Below are 23,056 nucleotides of genomic sequence, written 5' to 3'. Positions count from 1 at the left end.
GAGGGCACAGAGATGGTCTGGTTTTGCTATAAGATGAAGAGATGTGGTGGAGAGGTGAGACAGACAGATGGTAAAAGGCCATGAATGCCAGGCTAAAGTATTAAGGTCTTTATCAGAGGGTAAGGCGAGTCTTGAGAAGTTTTTAAACAAGAAAATGATCAAACTGCATGTTAACGAGGGGAAGTAAAGAGACCTGACAGAGAGGAAGCATGTATTAGCGCCGGGCATTGTGTGAGCATCATGCTTCTTATCTGCTTTCATCTTTAACTGCCATTTCGGAAATGAGAAAGTGAGGTTCTCAGAGGTGGAGTGACTTGCCCAAGACTCTACAGCTGGTCAGCAGTGGAGCGACTGGATTTAATCACACGCTGAGGCTATTTTAAACCTCATCCTGCCATTTTAAACCCCAGGCCCAGCTTCTGTGGCATGATCTACTTTCTTTCCAACCAGAATGGTTATTTAATGGAACAGGGCTGGGGTGCATATTGTTTTTAGGCTTGGGAAGCAGACAGACTAACAGCAAAAAATTCCAACACACAGGGCACCTCTAGAAATACTGCTTTCCGAGCAAAGAAGTATGTGAGCTGAATCTTCTCCTTCCTTATTATACCAGGGGTAAAAGGTCACAGATTTCCCTGTTATGCTCTGCAGCATCAAAGTAATCAGTGGTGGTAACTGGGACATAAGCTGCAAAAGGGACTTTCTAGGTGGTGCTAGTGGTAAAGAACCCATCTGCCAATGCAGAAGGCATAAGAGATGCGGGTTCAATCCCTGGGTAGGGAAGATCCCCTGGAGAAGGGCTTGGCAACCCACTCCAGTATTCTTGCCTGGAGAATCCCACGGACAGAGGAGCCTGACCAAACGGTTGCAAAAGAGTTGAACGCAACTGAAGTGGCTTCATGCATGCACGTAAGCTGCAAAAATGTGCAGGGAGAACAGTTGCTCTGGGTAAGTAGGCTCCTCAGCACTGGCTGTATTTTTTTCAATGCAGTGTCAACAGCTACTCTCAAATACTTTCTGCCCCCCAAATCCTGAAAAAGTATTCAGTATCTAGGAAAATACAATGCTGTTTTCTCTGTTTACACTAATGACAGACTTAGTAAGGAATGCCATGATCAATCGGCTTTTTGGCCCAGTTGCTCTTCCAAAACCTCAGATACATTTACGAATGAGAGAGAGTAAAAATTAGGTTACAAAGAAGAGTGAATCTTCCCAAAATATAAAAATCATGTACCAGCAGGAACTACTCACATATTCTTAATGTGCTCTCCTTTAAGAGCAATTTTTTTTTTTTTTAGTCTTTTAGAAATAATACTTGGAGAAGTAACTTGGGTGCTATTTTGAAAATTATATACTGGCATTATTACCCTCCCTAGGATACTACTGTGTCTTAACAGTTTGTCAGAGGAAAGGCTAAACTACTGGAAGCACCAATTCGACTCAGCACACCCACTGCGCCTACTATGTGTCAGCCATGTGACTTGGGCTGGGACAACATAGATCAGGATAAACAAATTGAATCACATCAAAGCCTGCTGAATCACCTTAAAAGACAAATGATGTCATAAAGACCTTGTTTTACTTTAGAACCAAAATTTGAGAGCCATCCCTTTGCAAAACAGTCAGAATATTCTTTACTTCTTTACTCAAGCCTCAGGACTCATGCTCTCTGGCCCCTCTGTAAATCCTTCCCACACTGCCTACCGCCTTCCACCTTCAAGGAAGCAATGGGGTAGGACTGAGAATGTGTGCATATGTTTGTGGGGGTCTCCTCTCTTTTTGCTCTGCAGACACTCTCATTACACTTTACTCTGCGTCGTAATTGTTGGACATTTAGTTCAGTCGCTCAGTCGTGTCCAATTCTTTGCAACCCTGTGGACTGCAGCACGCCAGGCTTCCCTGTCCATCACCAACTCTGAGAGCTTGCTTAAACTCACGTCCATCAAGTTGGTGATGCCAGATATTGGATATTGATCTCATCCATAACACAAAATGCTTCAGGACATGTGCTGTGTCTCTGTTTCCCCAGGGCAGGAACAACACTGGGCACTGACCTTTAAATGCTGACTGAGTGGATGAATGATTGTTTCAACTGTGAGCTTTATCTTCAGACCCCAGAGCACATGACAGTCAAAATATTCTCCATGGTGGGTATCAAACATTTCAATGTATACATGTATTTTAGGATAGGAAGTTTGGCCACCTGATGTAAAGAGCCGACTCATTAGAAAAGACCCTAATGCCAGGAAAGATTGAGGGCAGGAGGAGAAGGGAGTGACAGAGGATGAGATGGTTGGATGGCATCATCAACTCAATGGACATGAATTTGAGCAAGCTCTGGGAGATAGTGAAGAACAGGGAAGCCTGGTGTGCTGCAGTCCATCGGCTTGCAAAGAGTTGGACTAGACTAAGTGACTGAACAACAAAGTTCAATGAGGTATGCTTTTCATAGAGTAAATTTCTCCCTTAATTTTCACAACAAATGCAGCTGAGGAAGAGCAGATGGTCCTTGTACACTTGCTTGGGTCATGTCCTCAGGAGCTCTGACAGCAGGGCCTGGACACCAGGATTTTTAACAGCTTCTCAGGTGGTTCTGATAAAAACCCCAGGTCAAGAATCCCTTCAGCAGATGATGGTCTGCCACTGCAATCTACGTTTCCTTTCTTTTCCTCATATCCAGGCCCATCCATCACTCTCAGTCTACTATTAATATTGAAGATGAAACGAAAACATTTCTACTCCGCACCATACTTGGAAGCAAAATCTAGGTGCTCAGCTTCTTGGCTAGGGTCAAGCATAATTTCTGGTTATTTAGCAGAAATGTGGCTACTAAATGACATTCTGAAATGAACATGAGCTATCCACTCAAAGACATAAAAATACTTCCAAATCAGAGGGAATAAGAGGACTGTGATTTGGGAGTCAAAGTGAGCATCACTACAGGAGAGTAGTCAAATGAGAAGAAACAGCCCTTGTAACTTATTGTTCTGATTCTAAATGCAACCTTACATCTAAAGTGTTTTAAATGACAGATTTCAGGGGGTCTGTGAATAAGAGAAACGGACATCAGGCCAAAATCTAAAGAAGACAGCATGCAGGAGATCAGGGGAAATACACTTATTTGGTTTTATGGGGCCATTCTTCAATTAGTAGACAAGGCCACAGGATAACATATTATTTTCTCTATTCTTAACTGAGAATTTTGGAACATGTGGAGGGCTGGCTTCTAATTAAGAACAGGGGACAATCTTTTTCCTGGAAAAAAAAAGGGAAAATGTTAGTAGCTCCATCGTGTCCAACTCTGTGCGACCCCATGGACTATAGCCTGCTAGGCTCCTCTGTCCATGGAATTCTCCAGGCAAGAAAAACTGGAGTGGATAGCCATTCCCTTCTCCAGTGGATCTTCCTGACCCAGGGATCGAACCTGGATCTCCTGCACTATGATTTAGATTTTTACAAATCAGGATTTCTATTTGCGGGAAGTCCATCATAACAAACTCCAGGAGCCTGTCACCATTCTTCTGACATTTCTGTTTCTGGGAGGTATTACAGGCTAATACTTCAAGTGGCCAGAGACTTGACACTGAGTGGAAATGGAATCTGATTTTTACTAATGTTTCACCGCAAATAACGCTCTCAGTGTCTTTGTAAATAATGCTCAAAATGGGACTGATATATTGGGGAAATATTTGATTAGTTCAAAAAGAAAATAAGCCATCATGCATTAACATAGGTATCTCACTATAGAAACAGATAAAAAATGTGTGATGATTTTTTGGTTTGCTGAGGTCGTGGGGAGCCTACTAGATAGCAAGTATTTTAAGACTCATTCATTGATTAGAATGGGTTTTTAAGAAAGGATGCATTGAAAAAAATCTCCCTGGCTTTGCAAAATTCCACTGAGCTATTCCTAAGAGAAAGGAAATCATGGAAACTGCTGTGGAGAAATTTGGAAGAATGCTTCACACTATCATTTACAAGGCAGAGTGTGCTGGTCTCACCAGCCGCCAGGACTGGTGGAAAACTGCTGAGCTTGTGGTTATGGCCAAACCAAGCATCCCCTGTAATTAGAGTTAGCTGGGGAAAAAGTGACACAAAGAGGACAGAAATATGTGGCCTCAGATTAGGGGGAGAAGAAAAAAGCTGCTGAAGTTTTTCTTAAGAGACTTAAAGAATCTAGCTAGGTATGACCTTGGGCCACCACACTGCCTTGCTGCCCGATAATGGGAGCCACTAGCCATGCTGGATACTTGACATATGGCTAAATTGAGATGTACTGTTTAAAGTGTAAAGTACACACTGAGATCTCAAAGACTTGCTACAAAAATTCCAGTTATTTTGAACATTGATTACATGGTGATATGTTAATATTTTAGATATCTATTAGGTTAAAGTACACTATCAAAATTAATTCCACCTGTTTCTTTTTACTTTCTTTCAATATGGCTACTGGAAAATTATAATTACACATGCTCCTTGTCTTCTATTTCTGCGTCTGAACAACACTGACTTGGACTTTGGTTTCTTCACCTGTTAAACATTATTGGTGGTGGTAAGCTGAGTTATGGAGGGTTTGCATGGAAATAAACATTGCTGACAATAAGATGACACATGGGGTGAAGCACCACTTGACTGAAATTTTTAGCATTAGGAAACCTGAGTCACAATCACAAAAGACCCAGGCTACTAATTTGGTTTGACCTGGACAGGACTCAACCTCTCTGTGCCTCAGGTTACTAATCTGGTAAAATGGGAGGGCAGGAATAAGCTCTTGCATGAGGAAGTAAGACCAGAGAAGGTCTTTACCTACAATCATTCCCCATTGCTCCCAACTCAGGAGTCATTCTGCTAGGAACACTTAGAATTAACCTAAGAGGTCTTTATCCTCAGCAGCACTACAGCAACTGAGGCCCATCCTGAGAAGTCCTGCTGTTTGTCTGTCAGTTCTGCTTCAGCTCTTCTCATAGGAACAAGTTTGCAGGTTCTGTGACTCCTTAACACAGTTAAATAAACACGAGAACAAGGAGTACATGATGGGTGAAACAGACAGACTTCACTGCCCTGCAAAGACTCGGAGAACATTTTTTGGGGAAAAAAAAATTCTACAGATGATATTCAGAGGGAAGTGTATTTGCTTTCCTTCAGAGCTATGAATGAAACATCTATGATTGTGCTATTAACCTACTAGTTAAGAAATCCCATTTTTGTTCAGTGTGTCTGTGTTTATGTCTGAGGAGCTGCTGGCTTGCTGTGTGTGTACACGTGGAGGGCTGATCCTCAGAAACTGAACAGCCTGATCTCCCCTGTCCTGGTCCAGGGAAGCCAGCCAGCAGTCTTACCTATTGGGGGGCACCTGCCCCTTCCCCAATCCCCACCCCACATCTGTTCTAGCTCTCTGAAACCATCTGTGTGAAAGTGCAGTTCAGTAATGAACTGTGGTGATTGAGTGAAAAAGAAAATCCTATAAAATGAAGGGTTTATAACAATGTATCAATTAAAGAAAACTTCCCTGAAGACCCACTTTCCCTCTTCAAAATTCAAACACTCCCCCCAATCAAAAAAGCATCCCATCTCAAGAATAGTAATACCCGTTTTAAAAAGGGTGTTAAAAACAGAAAAACCATGAATTCCATTTCTAAGCAAAACCAGGCTGAGTCAAGACAGTCTCAGCCAGCAGCCGTGCTGGTGGAGAAAACTGACGACTTGGCTGAAAAAGTACCAGAATATATAAATTAGTTGCCAATATTAAACAGTTGGAATGGTAAACACACAGATGGAGATCTCTGGTGGTACTGAGCCACCTCTGTCAGAAACCCTGTGGCACCTGGCCCTTTTAGGGTGGCGTTTCTCCTGCACCTCCCTCACTGATCTTCCCTGTTCACGGACCCATCAGTCAGGCAGGCATTCATCTAAGGCAAGAACTGCAGGGTGGGAGACATAGCCAGGGTTGGGGGTCGGAGGGAACATGAATGAGTGGGAAACTCTGACAAATCTGCTTATCTTGGCTCCACTGCAGGAGCTGGGTGACCCTGAGCAAGTCACTTTGCTTGCTAGTCTGAGCTGTTGTGAGGGAAAAAAGTGAAAGGAGTTCTACAGGTAAGGAGTCTGTGTGTGTGGTCCTTGTACGCTGTAACTGCTCTGCTCAAGTTACTCCCTATTCTGAAGGTGAGAAAGGAAAATGTTTAGCATAATCTATTATCACAGCAAAATCAAGCTGACTACCAAGAAGTGGCTTAAAAGTCATCACTGAAAAATATGAAGGCCCAGATCATTCACTATAAAGAACTGAGGAAGTGAAAGCAAAGGATAAAAACGATCAGACACTATCCCAGTGTGATAATTGATGCAAGCTAGGATTATTGATACTCAGATCTCTGGATGAAAGGTAGGTGGGGGAACGATGCTGACAAAGGACCCAGGTACCAGCCCACAGATGCCTTACTGACTCTAAGTGCTTCTGGACGTTGGTGAGGTCTGGTTACCACCTGATCTATGAGATCTGACTGAGCACTGGGGATGAGGGACAAGCTGACAGCATCTGCCTCCTGATGTGACGTGACAAGGATGGAATACTGCCTATGAAGAATTCTTCCCAAAAGAGGTCTCACCTGCCTCTCATGTCAAGCCTCCAGACTTAACAACTTTCAGGAAGTGAGGAGCAAGGTAAATAACCCTGTAAAGGAACAGACGAATTCAGAAGGCGGGACATTCTATACCACAGCCAGCCGAGGACAACTGGACAAGTTTGAATAGGGACTGAGTATTAGATAATATTACGGAATTATTGTTTTATTTCTTATTAGCTGATAGCATTGTGGTTATATAGAAGAAAGTCCTTATATTTAGGAGATACATGGTGAACTGTTCAGAGGCAAAGGGTCAAGATGTTTGCAACTTTCAAATGGTTTTGCAAAATTTATATAACATATACTACATATAATATATATCATATATTACATATGTTACATATTATTATATGTATTACATATATTGGGATAAAGAAGGTAAATATGGCAAATGTAGACTACCATGTGAATCTAAATAAAGGATATACAGGTGTTTATCATTCTCCCAAGCCAGTAGGTTTGAAAGTTTTCAAAATAAAAAATTGAGATAGAATCTGGAAGAGAGAGAAGGAGGGGAAAGCCAGGAAAGAAGAAAAAGAAAGATCAGACACTATCACTTCCTCCCCTTCACATAACCCCTTCAACGTTGATATTCAAGTCAGCTTCACTGTGTGCCTTTTCATTCGACATGGTTTTATTTTTACCACGTTAATCAACTTTCATGTGTGCTCATTCAAACTGATGTAGCCACCGTCTTGGCTTCTTTGCTGGCCGACATCAAAACCAAACTTTAAACAAAGCTCCAACAGGCTGTAGAAGTGCAGCAGGTAGAGAGGAAGCCTAAGCTATCATATCAAAAACTCCTAACACTGAAACCTAATTGCCCCTGTGGATGGTTTGTGAGCCAGTAAGACGAGGTCAAAGGCTTTGGGTGGAGCATCCTCCTTGGTCTCTTCCGAAGAGAATACACACACAGTCTCTCTCTGTGCTGGGCACAGACAGAGGAATGCCCGGCACAGAGGTCCCAGAGAGGCTGCCTCCCCTGCAGGATGCTGCAGCGGAGGTCTGGCGCTATAGCAGCAATGGCACAATCCAAGGAACAGCTACTCTGAGTTCAATTTCACTGCAGTGCGTGCTCCCAAAGAAGGGGGAATGAATTCTGTGATGCCTCCAACGTGCAGAGGGACATATTGACCTTGGATTGAGAGGGAGTGGGCATGAGCCCCAGTCTGCTGTATAGCAGCCACTCAGCCTCAGAGCAGTGCTTCTCAGCAGGGCCGCAGCGCATGCTGCATTGGGGACAGTTCTTCACTGGGCAGGCTGTCCCAGACACGGCAGGACACGTACCACCCCTGCCCCACCCATGTCTCTCCACATGCCAGTAGTTACTTTCTCTTTGAGGGCAGGATAACAAACAGGTCCACACTCCCAAACGCCCCCTGCCTGAGACTAAGGCTATAGTCTCTGAGCATCAGATTTTATCTGGGCATGGCACCTGCTCCACCACCTAAGAAGTGGTTTGGGAGGAGCAAATGTGTGGCAGCTTCTTATGAACCTAAGTGGGTCATACAAATGGTATCATCATGTGCATTCACATGTGGGCACCCTGTCAGGGCTTGGGGGGTGGGTGGGTCCCATCAGCTGGATCCTAGGTGAGATACAGGACACAATGTCAGCTCTCCAGTCATGTACTAGAATACTTGTCAGCTACTTATTCTGAAAATGTTTTCCCTCCATAAGTGGGAAATTCTGGTATACAAGTGTTGCTGGAGGTAACAACCACACAACAGTGTGAATTTTAGAGTAGATTCTAAGTACGTGAACTATTGGGGCAGACACGCAGGAGGGCAGCCTCAATTCAGCTTCAATGAGGCTGGTTTAGGACGGCGCCAAAACTGACCTGGAGACAGAAGAACACTTCTCTTAGAGAGCAAGGGATAACTGATGATGGGAATTACTTCAAAGATCAAGAGTACAAGGTTGATGCATCTGCTCAATCTTGCACCTGCTCTCATGCACACCAGAGCAGGGCCAGCATGCACAGGGCTGGCTTTCAACAGGTCATACCACTCTGTTCTTTAAAGCTTCCAGAGATGCTCACAAAAGGGCATCTGAGAGGCTGGGCAGGGCTGCTGCATGCAATCTGTACGCCCTGATAAAGCCGAGAATCGAGCTGCGGTTCACATAGGTTAGTGTGGGAGCCACCTGAAGAGCGAGGCAGGAAGACAATGCCCCACCCTCCCCATCGCCCCCGCCCAGCACGCACGCACGCACACACACACACACACACACGTATTCACCTGAGGCACCAGAGGCAGGGCTGGAAAAAGGCAAGAATCTCAAAGAACAAAAGTAAAACCAGATAAATGGCCCACAAGAACTAGCCATGGGTTGGAAAAGCGGCACTGGAAACAAGCAGTTTTAAGTGTGTAGTTCTGCTAATAGACACATACAGTACGTGTAGTTTTTATAGTCTCCTGTGATTCTGCTTACTATTACTTGGGACATTCCTCCAAACTCTATTCGTCTTAAAAACAGCAGACTGATAACGTAACTCCCCTAAATCTCTGGACTTGGCTATCTAAATGAGACCTTTCATCCTTCTCTTCTCTAGCTTCCCAGAATGCATTTTCATAGCATTCTTGCTAGAGGAAAGATTATCAGGAAAAGAAAAATGAAGGGGAGTAAAGTCGAAGGAAAGTACCAAATACCAAAGCTTTGGGTAAGAAAATATTTAGGCAACAAGCACACAACCACACCCTTTCTGGGAAGATATTACTGGCCTTGAAGTTGGGTTAGCGGATCCCAAAATACACCTCACAAAAAGCACAGTTACCCTCCCAAAATAGGCCCTATAATTAAAGTCTTTTCAAGTGGATTGTTCTATATCACAACTTGACATATGTTGCTTTAATCTCCCTGCTTCGGCAAATGTAGCCGTATCGGGCTACACAAGCTCACAGTGACTCCCAGTTAAACCAGATTGTACTGTCACTAGGAAATTGATGCAAATAAACAGCCCTGAGTACCAAAATACCCAATCCCAATCATCTGTAATGAGATCTCTCTCCTCCCTAAGCACATTCTCATCACACCAGAATCACACCCTTGATTCAAAAGGATGGGCTAACCCAGATTGAAATACCGCCTCATCTCAGAGGTCATCTGAAGACAAACACATCTGAAGAAGCCGGGCTGAAATTTAAAACACGAGCCAGTCTCTTTTGTGTGAATGCTGGAACCGAGCTGTGTGAGTCTCGTTTTCAGCTTTAGCTGACAGTCCTTAGGATATGTCTTCAGACACCCATCTGTCTGAATTCATTTAGATCATTTCTGGCTTGGAGTTCGTGGTGATGTAGCCTCTTAGGAGCCCTTTCAGATTTGTTATTCTTTGAACAAATTTCTTTATATTTTCTGGTTATATATTTACATTTAATTAAATGTCAAAACATTAAAAAATTTAAACCTTCAAAATAATGAGTACTTTTGATTTTTAAAAAATTATTATTATTTCCATATTGGTTTCACAGCCTCAGAACTATTAACATCTTGGGCAGGATCATTTCTCTGTGTGTGTGTGTGTGTGTGTGCATGCATGTGTGTGTGTGTAGGGGGCGTGTCCCGTGTGTATGTGCTGTGTAGGGGGCGTGTCCTGTGCATTTTAGGGTCTTTAGCAGTATCTCTGGCTTCCATCCATTAGACGCCAATAGTACATACCCACCCTCCCCCATTGTGGCAACAAAAAACGTCTTGCACACATTGCTAAATGTCCTCTGCAAGGACAAAAACAACCCTGGTTGAGAAATACTGCTCTCTGTTTACCTATTTATACATCTTCCCCTGGCATTGCCAGGGGAAAAAAAAAGTCTAGATTTTTCATGGCACCTATAAGTTTAATTTTCAGAATTTCTAACTCGCTATGACTCATGGTGAAGAAGTGGGACCTGTAATACAGTACTGCCCAGAAAGACTTATAAACAGCACCGCTGCTGTCTCAAACCAGGGGCAGGACCTGGCTTCATTTCAGTCAACACACTGATAAGGCTGGGTTTGCTGCCACCTGATCTCTTGGATGGACCACTAGCCTCCCTACTTTTAGGAGCTCCATTCTTAGAAGACTACTGGTAAGAAATCCTTCACGATCCAGTTACCAAGCCCTTAGTAAGGAAGGGGATAAGGCTTGCTGTGTATTAACACCGTCTACAGAAGTGGGAACCCACTGTATTTCTTCTGGGGTCCAGATCCCCTCAGAGGCTGCGTTTTTAGCCCCAGACCACCCGTAGGGAGCAAATCAGGAGCGGCGCCTGGCAGGGTGAGAAAGGAAAATCACAACAGGAGATGAAGAGTCAACGAACAAAGACGGTTTAAACTCAGCCCAGAGAAGAATGAGGAAGGAGAGCATCTTCAAATATCCAGTGGGTGGTGTGTGGGAAAGTAAGTGAGCTTGTCTCCATCTGCTTAGAGAGTGACTCAGGGGCCTCGATGATTTAATAAATACTCAGCACAGGCCTTCTGCAGGCCAGGTACTGTCCAGACACTGAAAAGAAGAAGCAAGAAGACCAAGTCCTGTTCCCTCGAGCACATACTGTAGATTAATAGAAGGTCTAGATAGCTTTTCTTCCCTCCCTCCTCCTCTCCTTCCCTTTTTCTTTCTTTGTAATAATTTGAGCTAATGTCCAGGTATTTATCTAGTTGCTCGTCCTTTTCCCCATTAAAAAAATTAAGGTTTAGTTAACTATAGCAAAATTCACCCTTTTTGTTGTATAGCCGGGTGAGTTTTCACAAAAGTCTACAGTTGTATAAATATCAGTACAGTCAAGGCTAGCACAATTTTCTCACCCCTTTAAATTTCCCTGTGCCCTTAATTGCTTTTTAATTGGAGAAAGCTCCTCTGTGCAGTAGCAAACCCCACCTCTGAAAGAATGTGAACTACCCTCTGTCAAGAATTCTGGAGAAGAGTTTTATTTTTTTGTTAATGGAAGACTGGACCAGACAACTCCTGAGGCCATGTCCATCTCTTTGAGGCCCTGAAACTGGAGGGTTGCCACCTCTGGACACCCAACCTTAACCATGAGCTCATCTCAGTAATATGCTTGATTCTCCCTAACTTCCGGTAAAGGGCCCCACCTAAAGCCAAATTCTTTTAATTAAAGCGCAAATATTTCTGCCCTTCATGATGATGTTTGGCAGAAACCAACAAAATTCTGTAATTATCCTTCAATTAATAGATAAATAGATGAAATGTGAATAAATATGGATTGTAGTTAAAAAAAAGTCTGTCCAGTAACTGAATCTTTGTGAAGCCTGAATAGTAAGTATAGACATAAAAGTCCAAAGAAAGGTTTGGAAACGAGAGCCTCAACATGGTAACTGAGACCTAAACCAAGGGTACCATCTCCTTCTGACCTGTTCTTTCTCTTCTCATCATTTTGATTCAAAATAACATTAGCTCTCAAACTGAACAAAGCTAAAACAATGTGACCACATCTGGCTGTAAAGGTGGCAGGCAGGGGAGTTAAATTCACTAAGCTGGTTTAAGAACAGGTTGACAGGGTGAGAGAAGGAGGCAAATGCCTTGAGGCTTTCCCCTGCTTGCTATGCAGTAGACGCTGGAGAAGGGACTGTGGTGACCAGCTGGGATATCTCTTGTGATAGCAAACGGGGTGACTAGCCCCTCTTCAACGTCTCTTCTTCTGGAAGACACGCACACCTTTTGCTGGCTTGACCTCAATGGCACATGTCCAGTTTCCAAACAAGGGTGTTCTGTTATCCAGAATAACTGCTTTTCACAGACATAGATAATAGACTTGTGGTTGCCAAGTGGGAGGGAGGGATTGGGAGATTGGATTAGTAGATTTGAATTATTATGTATAGGATAGATAAACAACAAGGTCCTATTGTATAGCATAAGGAACTAAATTCAATATCCTGTGATAAACCATAATGGAAAAGAATACGAAAAAGAGTGTGTATATATATACACACATGAAAATATATACGAACATGTATACACATGAAAAATATATGAATGTATATATATGTGAATATGTGTATGAATCACTTTGCTGTATGGCAGAAATTAACACAACACAGTAAATTAATTATATTTCAATAAAATACATTAAAAAAAAACTGCTTTATTGAGCGTCCCTGCAACTTAGCTTGCTTTACTCTCACAACAATCCTAGGAGGTAGGTAATATTATACGCCTTATTTTACAGATGAGGAGACTGAGGCTCAGTGAGGTTACATAACAAATGGTAAGTTAGAACTTGGGTTTTAAGCCATTTCTCCTGTGCTTTTGACTACTGCTAGCAAGGTCTTCTGGGTGACTGCTGAATTTAATGTTCCTGGTCTCAGACCACTGCTCTGCTGGTCCCAGCCTGGGATAAGGCATGCTGGATTCTTAATTCCCTTTCATGTCCCATTCCCCAAGCAGCTAACTACTTGTTTCTCTCTCATTTCAACAAATAGACCAGAAGGATCTCTCTCCTCTGGAAACCTAAAAACATTTTTTCTTTTTTTTCACTTCTTTTGGTTTGCAAGTTAATTACTCACATATTCCATGGGTGGCTTAGAACATAAGCTAAATGGTCCAGGGTATTCTTCATCCTGCATCTGGAAGGATTCCTAAAATCTAGACTTAGCATATCTTAGAAAACCCCATATCGCTTAATAACACCAGCAATGACAAGAAAAAATGTCATACTGTCAGAAAATACCAATTGAGCGTCACATTTAACTATAAAATCCATTTTGTCAAGTGCAGAGCATATTTAAAAGATGCAGAGACAAAGCCGTGGCTTCCCTTTATGAGCACCATGTACTTCACAAGGTACCAGAGATAAAGGCAGTGACACTTACCAAAATTTCCCCCAACGATCACAAACTTTATATATACCACATGTCTTCTAATACAGCTGCTGGACTGGTCCTGAAAAACACCACAACCAAAGGAAAAATGTATCATTAGGCAGAAGTAATTAAGCATATATTGTGTTTCCCTTCTGGAAACCACAACGTCTTCCCTATTCTGGGCCCCCATGCATGGACCAAACTCTCGTTGCCATGCCTCACAGTGCACACAGTAGGAAGACATTCAGTCAGCATCGCTTGAACCCATTGGTGAATCATAGTGCCACCTTGCTTGTAGAACACAGGATCAGTTAATATTATTCTGTCTCTAACTGGCAGTCCTTGAGGTTCTAAATATGCAGACAGGACACCTAAACATTGTATATTTAGCTGATAAATTACTGAAGTTACATGACAAAATGTTCCCCTCTTTTATTTCTCCTTAAAGAGTGACTGCTCGGTCTTTGGGGCTGACCGTCTTCCTGTTCAATCATCCTGCCTATCCACGGGGCACTGGTGTGATGCGAGCCCAGTTCCTGCCTTGCTGGAGCTTGGAGCCCAGCAGCTTTCCCCAGCTGGTCCAGAGGAGCCGAGAACCTCTGAAGGTGTCAGGGTCGGTAATTCCCTAAGTACAGGCACTTTGGTGACCTGTGTAGGTGAGGACAGGTAGTAAGAGTTGCTCTGCCCTCCCACAGGTCTCACAGATGTGAAGCTGTGGTTTCGGAGTGGGCGGGTCAAGCAGATGGAGCAGGAAAACTCCGTCTCCCTCACATAGTGCTGTCTTTGCATGTGCTTTTGGAGACGGCAGTCCCTCTGGGTACCACCCAGGTGGGTTTACTCAACACCTGGCAGCTTATTCCACTCTGGGTCCTCCTGAGTCTGTGATCAGGAGGAACGCTGGTCCTTCAGCCTTAACAGCCTTTTCCCCCAAATTACAGCACTTCAGGATTCCTGTGTGTCTTTTGTCAAGAAACCACCCCCTGCAACCCACACAAGAGAACAAAATAGTTCTTCCTTTTCAATGCAGAGAGCATAATGATTTTCTCCACTGAACATCATGTATAAGGGCACTGTGACCATTTGCACTGGCAGAAATTCACCACTGACAGACAGCATCTTCCATGCCCCAACGTCATGTCAAGTGACTCATAGGATGAGTGGGGGTGTACCCTCCCTCCCCAGTAACTAAGACAATGATCAGATAGCCGCTCAAAGAACGATGGCTAGACTTGGCACACTCTTTTATACTTAAGGATATGTAAATCCACTACAGTTGAACTCATTCCCTTTGAGTCACATTAGGTATATGGCATTAAATAAAAATAGCTGAATGAGAATCAAGAGAGCAGCATGACTTTAATCTTTTGTTTCAAAAATGGCAATGTATACAACCTCAAGAATAAATAAATAATAAGGTGTTTGTAGGTGTTCCCACACCACACCTAGTACTGCAAGTACTTTTTGTTTCTGCTGCTGTTTCACAGACTTCCCGTGGCTGCTTAAAGGTAACATGCTTGTTATGCACTGGATACAAGTATCTCTGATACAATTTTTATTTGCATGGGGCCATTCCCTCTTCCTTCTCCCTAACAGATCCCCCAAGTTTCTCCAGCCACAGTCCTTGTGGGCAGGTAACAACACTCCCAGCTGGGGTGGGGTGGGGACCTGCGTGGTCTAAGGCTTTGCAGGGTGCCCAGCAGCAATGTCAGCATTACCTGGAAGCCTCTGAGAAATGTCAGCTCTGAGGTCTTGCCCCTAACCTACTGAACCGGAAGCTGTTTTACAAGATCCCAAGTGACCTGTGAGCATGCTACTGATTGAGAGTCACGGATCTAAGGGAAACTCATTCCTGTTGCCAGTGACTGGTTCAAGACTGGGCATGTGATCCTATCCAGGCCAACAACAGATGCAGAATGTTTTGCTGGGAGCTTCTCCTCATTCTTCTGGGAGAAAGTCCCTCCTTCTGAATGCTGTGTGGGATGTGATGTCTGGGACTTCTGCAGCTATCTTGCTCCAACAAGATAAAGCTGGCCCACAGAGGATGCAAAGACAGAAGAAATTTGGGAAAGAAGAGTTGGGGGTGTCTGCATTCAGTCAACCCTAAAGTCTACAGAGCTACTGGACTTTCAATAAATTTCATATTGCCCAGACCTCCTTAAATTGGATAGTCAATTATCTGTAGCTGGAAAGCATCCTGCCTGATCATTCCCCAGTAAGTATTATAAAAGAAACAGAATGCTGAGGCACCATGCTGAGCCACACAGTGAAGGGCTCTAGACAAGCCAGTGCATCGAGAGACGAGAGATGAGAGGAACAGTTCAGAGGCCTCTTTTGTTCAGGGACTGACCCAGTAGTATTTCTGGTTCTGTCAACCATTATTCGCTCTGTATATTTCCAAAAGCCTTCCCAATCAGCCAGTCTGAATGATCAACCAGAGGAAGTGCTGAATGCTTTCCAAATTCTTTTAATCAGAGTGGTCAACAGTTGCCTTCTGCAGAAGTCACATGGATGTCATTTCCTGCAAAGACAATGGGAAACTAATTGCTCAGCCCCAGACTCTCATAGAGCAAACAACCTGTGATATGTAATTACTGAAGGGTAAATAAGGAAAAGCTTGAGGCTCTCAGAATCTGCTCTGGATGCATGCCAATAACTTGGAGAGACAGAGAATGAATGAATGAATGAATGGGAGAGAGACAGCTGCTCTGGGAAAAGATTTAAAGGGCTAGCAACTTAGGCAGCTGCCCACACTACTTTCACATATCATTGGTACTTATTAGAGACCTTTCTGAGGAAAGCAAATAGATCTGTTGTTAAATAAACCCAGGGTTTCGCTGGTGGTTCAGTTGGTAAAGAGACTGTCTGCAATGCGGGAGACCCAGGTTTCATCCCTGGGTCGGGAAGATTCCTCTGAGAAGGGAATGGCAACTCTCTCCAGTATTCTTGCCTGGAGAATTCCATGGACAGGGGAGCCTGGTGGGCTACAGTCCATGGGGTCACAAACAGTAGGACACAACTGAGTGACTAACACTTCACATCATATAATATAAACCCATACATGGCTCTGGTGTCATTCTGCTTCATATATGGGAACGATGTAGTCAAGGAGAACTGAGTGTCTAAAGAGACATTTTCTCTTTAGAGTCATAGCTTCACAGCCACACCAGGATATTTCGGGGGACAGTTTTGTTGTTTTGGCATGACACAGAATGTGTTTTCTATCATGAAGTGAACATTAGTTGGCTTTCCACAGAAGGTTCCTTAGGTTCCATCACCCCAGGTTTCTCTTTCCCTCTAAATCTCTGTCCTTTCCGTTCTCTGGCACCTCATACACTTACCCAGCTCCAACTAACACCCTTTGTTCTCAGTTCCAAACTGCATCTCTCCATCTGTCACTCCTGTTCCCAGCCCCACCACTGCCCTCTATACAGGAAGTACCTTGAAAGCAGAGGCTCTGTATTGGACACTGACATATTTCCATGCTCAGGGCAATGGCTGGCACTAAGTATTGCATTTGTTGAATGAATAAGTGAAAGGCCTCACTCAGATCCGTAAGGTGCTCCACAGATGTTCTTGCCATCACCTCCTACCTGGCCTCTCTGCCTCTGGTCTCTCCTTTTCTGACTTTGTTGACAGAAAGGAAAGTTTTGGACTATAGATCATGCACTGATCATGCCAGTCCTAGAATGGCTCAGTTGGGAATGATTTACCAGTCTAGTTCTACACTTTACAGGTGATAAACTCCGCCCAGAGAGGTCAGGAGACTTGCTTAAGGACTTATGATGAGTGGGTGGCAGAGACAGAATATAACTCAGGCTGCTGACCCACGGCTCTTGCTAGTCTGCCACTGGGCCAAAACCTTCTATACAGAAAACAAAAGCAAACTCAACGAAACACAGAAACAGAACCCCAAAAACCTTCCACGGTCTTTCAGCAGAACGGAGTACGGGCTAGACGTACAGGAGGTTCTCAGTAAGTATTTGCAGACTGATGGACTAGATAAGTGAATGGTACTTGGCCAATGGGAACCCTCTTAAGTGAAAGGTAACACCCCAGTACAATGAGCAAGGAAGGGCTCTGAACCTTTGGCCCCTGCAGTGCCTCTAAGCCACCCCCTAGGAACCTTAGGGCAGTGACACGGTTAGAAGGACCAAAGACTTAAACAGACTCACACTCTCCAGCTTTGTACTCCAAGTCAGTCACCATCATCCCAGACCCAACTCGGCCTTATCGCCCATTTCTTTTTTCTCCCTCATGCCCAGCCTTACCACAGCATTTGCTGTTCCCAGCACCTGTCCCTCCTCTGGGCCTTCACCTGCCCTGTTCTTCCTGCCCACGCACACTTACCTCCACCTGCAAGAATGGTGACCCAACCTGCCCCTCGAGCCCAACTGAAATATAAATCCCTCCCTGAAGTTCTTGTCCAATCCACTGGACAAGAGAGAGATCTTGTCCATCTCACCATTTACACCTCTACCAGAAATGAGCCATATCCTTGAGCCAGGAACTTACTCTATATCTATCTTTGAACCGCTGACACCTTGCCTGGCCCACTGCCTCACACAGAGGCGGCACCTCTAGTCATTCTGTTGCCTTCACAGACCTTGATCCTTTTTTAGTTCACCTCTGTGGCCACATTAGCGAGTTCTGGAATGGGGCTCCCAAGTCTTCCTCTAGCTGGTGAGGGCTGATGATAAAGCCAGCATGCTTGTAGGGCCCACCCGTTAAGGAGCAGCTGTTTGAGTCTCTGCTGTCTTATTTTCAAAAGCAAAGGAAAGGGGACAGGGGCTAGAGAGGGTGACTTCCCCTCCCCTCCACAGCTCTCCTGTGGCTACAGCTGTCCTGTGCAGCGTGAGGTGCAAGCTGGGCATTTGACAGCATTCCCTGCAAGCCCAAAGTCAACTGTCTGCAAAACTAAGGAGCTCCAAATGGCAGGATGATGCATTAAACGAGCAAGTGAGCAAACAAAGCCCAGTCGCAAGGGAGGAGGATGGGAAGCAAAAAACAGAGTTCACTAGGAAACAGGGCCTGCTTTGTGGGGGAGGGAGAGGGGTGCTTGGAGCAGGCAACCCTGGCCCATCTGCTCTCCCTGACTGCAGGGGCCCTGGTCCTTCTGGCGTTACCACCACAAGTTGGGGAGACTCAAGCAAGGCTGTGGTGGCTGTTTGCTTTATTATTTGCTGGAGCGGGAGTAAAGGGTGGAAGAAAAGAGTGATGGGTAGACAAAGAGATGAGCGGGGAGGGCCCTCAGCCAGCACAAAGGGGTTACCGACCCCAGGATGAGAGGCCAGGAAGGCTGGACGAGAAGGGGCTGCTGCTTCTCTCTCACTAGCCGCTGCCAGGATGAGGGGCACTCAGGCTCTTGGAGCAGCAGGGCACCCCCAAACCAGCAAATAAGCTTATCCTTGCCTCCCAGGAGGCGGCTCTCAGGTACATATTTTGGACTCCTGGGCACAAGTGGTTGAGCTGTCATGCAAAGGAGTAGTCTGAGGGCCTGGATGGGGCTCTAGGTCTCCCCATAACCTCTATCAACCCCAGCAGTAAGAGTAGTAGTGATGATTTCTTCTCCTCCTTCACGTAATAATTTATTATACATCATTAATTTGTAATATATTATTAATAATTATTATTTATGATAATGATGATTGTTATATTTAAACCTCTATGTTGGAGTTTTACTTGGGAAAGAAATAAATGAAGTGAATGCCGCTGCAATAATTAGTTGACTGTCAGAAGGAATACCATTCTGCTTTCATAAGACAAAAGAGAATGAAGTATATATAAGAATTATATCTTCCTTTTCTTTTGGGCAATGAGTTTCTATCAGGTGACCACATTCTTTAGGTATCAGGTAAAAATAAAACAGAAACTCTGTTTTGCAGTATACTCAGTAAATGAAGCTATTTCTAGTGATTTGCAATCCTGAGTCTGAACAAAAACACCGCTTTGTTATGATGCAGCCAGACAAGTACCTAAGCCCTCTTCCAACCTGATAACCATTCCCAAGACCCTCTAAAACAGACATTCTGCAGTGGCTCCTGGGAAGGCCCTGGATATGCACACAGTATCACCATGCTACCAAGATCAAGGTTAATAATGATGTCTGCAGAGCCCCTGAAATGTAGGCTGGCTAGAATATTAAAATCCCAGAATCCTGGGGCTGAATGGAATGTCAAAGAATATCTAGTCTGGTTGTCTTTAAGCTATTTTTTTTTTTTTAGTATAGAGCCTTGCACAATCACATGCAGGTGTGCATGCACGCGCATTTTCAGCACTTCTGCTATACTCCAACATATTAGATAAAAGCAGAACAGAACAGCTCTGGTTCAAGGAGGAAAGGACTCAAAACACCACCACGTGAGCCATCCTCCTGTCCCACTTAGCACTTCTGGGGAGCCGGGTGTTCTAGGAACCTGGAAACCCCAGAACTAGACTCCTACCCCATCCAACATCTGCACTGTGTCCTCAACATCTCTTCCAGCCATGGTTCTCCATGTGGCAACATGGCAAAGTCAATGCCTCTAATATTTCTCTACCAAGGACGCATTTTACCTAAATCTGAGGATCCCATGTTTTGAACCACTTCATCTCTTCTAAACCTTGCATGTCTGAAAGACTAACTAATTTATTTGCCAGACCCTTACTTAGACCCAGTGAGACCTCAACTTAAACCTTAGCCCTGCTAAGCTTGGTAAATGTGGGAAGATTCCTTAATAATGTGAGGCAGTAAACCCAGCAGAAGCTTTTCTTCTCTTCCTCTGCTTTTTACTGCATTGAAACAAATCTTCATCAAAAATATCAAATGTCTAGGAATAAGTCCAATAAAAGATGTGTAAGAAAAAAACAAATTTATAAAAAGAATTAAGTCAATTTTAAAATGTGTAAGACCTTAACACTGAAAACCATTAAAAACATTACTGAAAGAAGAACGCCCCAGGTCAGTAGGTGCCCAATATGCTGCTGGAGATCAGTGGAGAAATAACTCCAGAAAGAATGAAGGGATGGAGCCAAAGCAAAAACAATACCCAGCTGAGGATGTGACTGGTGATAGAAGCAAGGTCTGATGCTGTAAAGAGCAATATTGCATAGGAACCTGGACTGTCAGGTCCATGAATCAAGGCAAATTGGAAGTGGTCAAACAGGAGATGACAACAGTGAACGTCGACATTCTAAAAATCAGTGAACTAGAATGGACTGGAATGGGTGAATTTAACTTAGATGACCATTATATATATTATTGCGGGCAGGAATCCCTTAGAAGAAATGGAGTACCCATCATGGTCAACAAAAGAGTCCAAAATGCAGTACTTGGATGCAATCTCAAAAATGACAGAATGATCTCTGTTCGTTTCCAAGGCAAACCATTCAATATCACAGTAATCCAAGTCTGCCCCAACCAGTAACACTGAAGAAGCTGAAGTTGAACGGTCCTACAAAGACCTACAAGACCTTTTAACTAACACCCCAAAAAGATGTCCTTTTCATTATAGGGGACTGGAATGCAAAAGTAGGAAGCCAAGAAACACCTGGAGTAATAGGCAAATTTGGCCTTGGAATGCAGAATGAAGCAGAGCAAAGGCTAATAGAGTTTTGCCAAGAGAATGCACTGGTCACAGCAAACACCCTCTTCCAACAAACACAAGAAAAGACTCTACACATGGACATCACCAGACGGTCAACACTGAAATCAGATTGATTATATTCTTTGCAGCCAAAGATGGAGAAGTTCTATACAGTCAACAAAAACAACACCGGGAGCTGACTGTGGCTCAGATCATGAATTCCTTATTGCCAAATTCACACTTAAATTGAAGAAAGTAGGGAAAACCGCTAGACCATTCAGGTATGACCTAAATCAAATCCCTTATGATTATACAGTGGAAGTGAGAAATAGATTTAAGGGCCTAGATCTGATAGATAGAGTGCCTGATGAACTATGGACAGAGGTTCGTGACATTGTCCAGGAGACAGGGATCAAGACCATCCCCATGGAAAAGAAATGCAAAAAAGCAAAATGGCTGTCTGGGGAGGCCTTACAAATAGCTGTGAAAAGAAGAGAAGTGAAAAGCAAAGGAGAAAAGGAAAGATATAAGCATCTGAATGCAGAGTTCCCAAGAATAGCAAGAAGAGATAAGAAAGCCTTCTTCAGCGATCAATGCAAAGAAATAGAGGAAAACAACAGAATGGGAAAGACTAGAGATCTCTTCAAGAAAACTAGAGATACCAAAGGAACATTTCATGCAAAGATGGGCTTGATAAAGGACAGAAATGGTATGGACCTCACAGAAGCAAAAGATATTAAGAAGAGGTGGCAAGAATACACAGACGAACTGTATAAAAAAGATCTTCACAACCAAGATAATCATGATGGTGTGATCACTCACCCAGAGCCAGACATCCTGGAATGTGAAGTCAAGTGGGCCTTAGAAAGCATCACTACCAACAAAGCTAGTGGAGGTGATGAAATTCCAGCTGAGCTATTTCAAATCCTGAGAGATGATGCTGTGAAAGTGCTGCACTCAATATGCCAGCAAATTTGGAAAACTCAGCAGTGGCCACAGGACTGGAAAAGGTCAGTTTTCACTCCAATCCCAAAGAAAGGCAATGCCAAAGAATGCTCAAACTACTACACAATTGCACTCATCTCACAATCTAGTAAAGTAATGCTCAAAATTCTCCAAGCCAGGCTTCAGCAATACGTGAACTTCCATATGTTCAAGCTGGTTTTAGAAAAGGCAGAGGAACCAGAGATCAAATTGCCAACATCCGCTGGATCATGGAAAAAGCAAGAGAGTTCCAGAAAAACATCTATTTCTGCTTTACTGACTATGCCAAAGCCTCTGACTGTGTGGATCACAAGAAACTGTGGAAAATTCTTCAAGAGATGGGCATACCAGACCACCTGACCTGCCTCTTGAGAAACCTATATGCAGGTCAGGAAGCAACAGTTAGAACTGGACATGGAACAACAGACTGGTTCCAAATAGGAAAAGGAGTACGTCAAGGCTGTATATTGTCATCCTCCTTATTTAACTTATATGCAGAGTACATCATGAGAAACGCTGGGCTGGAAGAAGCACAAGCTGGAATCAAGATTGCCGGGGGAAATATCAATAACCTCAGATATGGAGATGACACCACCTTTATGGCAGAAAGTGAAGAGGAACTAAAAAACCTCTTGATGAAAGTGAAAGAGGAGAGTGCAAAACTTTGCTTAAAGCTCAACATTCAGAAAACGAAGATCATGGCATCTGGTCCCATCACTTCATGGGAAATAGATGGGGAAACAGTGGAAACAGTGTCAGACTTTATTTTTGGGGCCTCCAAAATCACTGCAGATGGTGACTGCAGCCATGAAATTAAAAGACACTTACTTCTTGGAAGGAAAGTTATGACCAACCTCTGCATACTGAAAAGCAGAAACATTACTTTGCCAACAAAGGTCCGTCTAGTCAAGGCTATGGTTTTTCTGGTGGTCATGTATGGATGTGAGAGTTGGACTGTGAAGAAAGCTGAGTCCTGAAGAATTGATGCTTTTGAACTGTGGTGTTGGAGAAGACTCTTGAGAGTCCCTTTGACTGCAAGGAGATCCAACCAGTCCATTCTAAAGGAGATCAGCCCTGGTATTTCTTTGG

At 43.8% G+C, this 23,056-nt stretch overlaps 1 protein-coding gene across 12 annotated transcripts in view; it reads right to left on the bottom strand.

Moving 5' to 3' along the window:
• Positions 1-23,056, bottom strand: part of FYN (FYN proto-oncogene, Src family tyrosine kinase) — a 216,006-nt gene that overhangs the window by 103,364 nt on the left and 89,586 nt on the right. For 11 of the 12 annotated variants that reach the window (XM_060419482.1, XM_060419479.1, XM_060419483.1 and 8 more), the window contains one exon: positions 13,431-13,500. The gene's annotated coding sequence lies outside the window, so the exon portion shown is untranslated. Of the gene's footprint in view, positions 1-13,430; positions 13,501-15,768; positions 15,940-23,056 lie in introns of all 12 variants that reach the window. The other variant, XM_042253308.2, reaches the window with a different exon arrangement.

This window comes from Ovis aries, chromosome 8 (genome assembly GCF_016772045.2).
Source record: "Ovis aries strain OAR_USU_Benz2616 breed Rambouillet chromosome 8, ARS-UI_Ramb_v3.0, whole genome shotgun sequence".
Taxonomy (NCBI): Eukaryota; Metazoa; Chordata; class Mammalia; order Artiodactyla; family Bovidae; genus Ovis; species Ovis aries.
The sequence above is the reverse complement of the archived record's forward strand: the minus strand, read 5'-3'. Positions and strand labels throughout refer to the sequence as shown.